We start from the raw sequence: 768 nt of genomic DNA on the forward strand, positions 1-768 counted from the left end.
CAGACCTCAGCTGGGAGTGAGAGAAAGACAAGATTCTTACTTAGCAACTTAAATGCGAGGCTTGATATGGCAGGCAGGAGCTGTTGTCTGCTGGTCTTCTGAATCCCATCCTTGGAAAGTGAAAGTGTTAGTCGCTCAGTGGTGTCTGACTCTTTGCGACCCCATAGACCACAGCCTGCCAGGTTCCTCCACCCATGGGATTCTCCAGACCAGAATACTGGAGTGGGTTGCCGTTTCCTTCTCCAAGGGCTCTCCCTGACCCGGGGATCGAACCCGGGTCTCCTGCATTGCAAGCAGGTTCTTTACCATCTGAGCCACCAGGGAAGCACCATATCATCCTTGGAGCTCTAGGGAAGCGTCAAAGCAGAAGATTCAGATGAAGGACCGACTGAGGGTTAACTTTGGTCATAATAGAAAAGACTAGTGTTCGGGGAGGACACAGTGGGGAAAGGCTGAGCACTGAGTACGTAAAGTGGTGAGTGAAGAAGGGGAACCAGAAAATAAAATGAAGAAGGGTCACATCGAGGGATTACAAATAATGATGTAGAGAGATTTCAGAGTTTTCAAAAGTCAACCGCTAAAAAACTTACAGTTAAGGAGAGAGAAAAAAATATGAAAAAAAAAAAAAATTAAGACCTTTTTGGGATCAGGAAACATGTCTCCAAAGGCAGGTTAAAGGGTTTAACTGGAGAGAAGAGAGTCGCTGTCACTTTGGTTCATATATTAATAGTAGAGTGGGTATGGCCCTTAGTAATTAACTTGCTACTA

The 768-nt window shown here is 45.4% G+C and overlaps 1 non-coding gene across 1 annotated transcript; it reads right to left on the reverse strand.

Annotated features, from left to right (window-relative positions):
- Positions 1–251: 251 nt before the first annotated feature.
- On the reverse strand, positions 252–324 carry TRNAC-GCA. The gene has a single exon. It is a non-coding gene; the product is annotated as a tRNA-Cys (tRNA).
- Positions 325–768: the final 444 nt, after the last annotated feature.

This window comes from Cervus elaphus, chromosome 18 (genome assembly GCF_910594005.1).
Source record: "Cervus elaphus chromosome 18, mCerEla1.1, whole genome shotgun sequence".
In the NCBI taxonomy this organism is placed as follows: domain Eukaryota; kingdom Metazoa; phylum Chordata; class Mammalia; order Artiodactyla; family Cervidae; genus Cervus; species Cervus elaphus.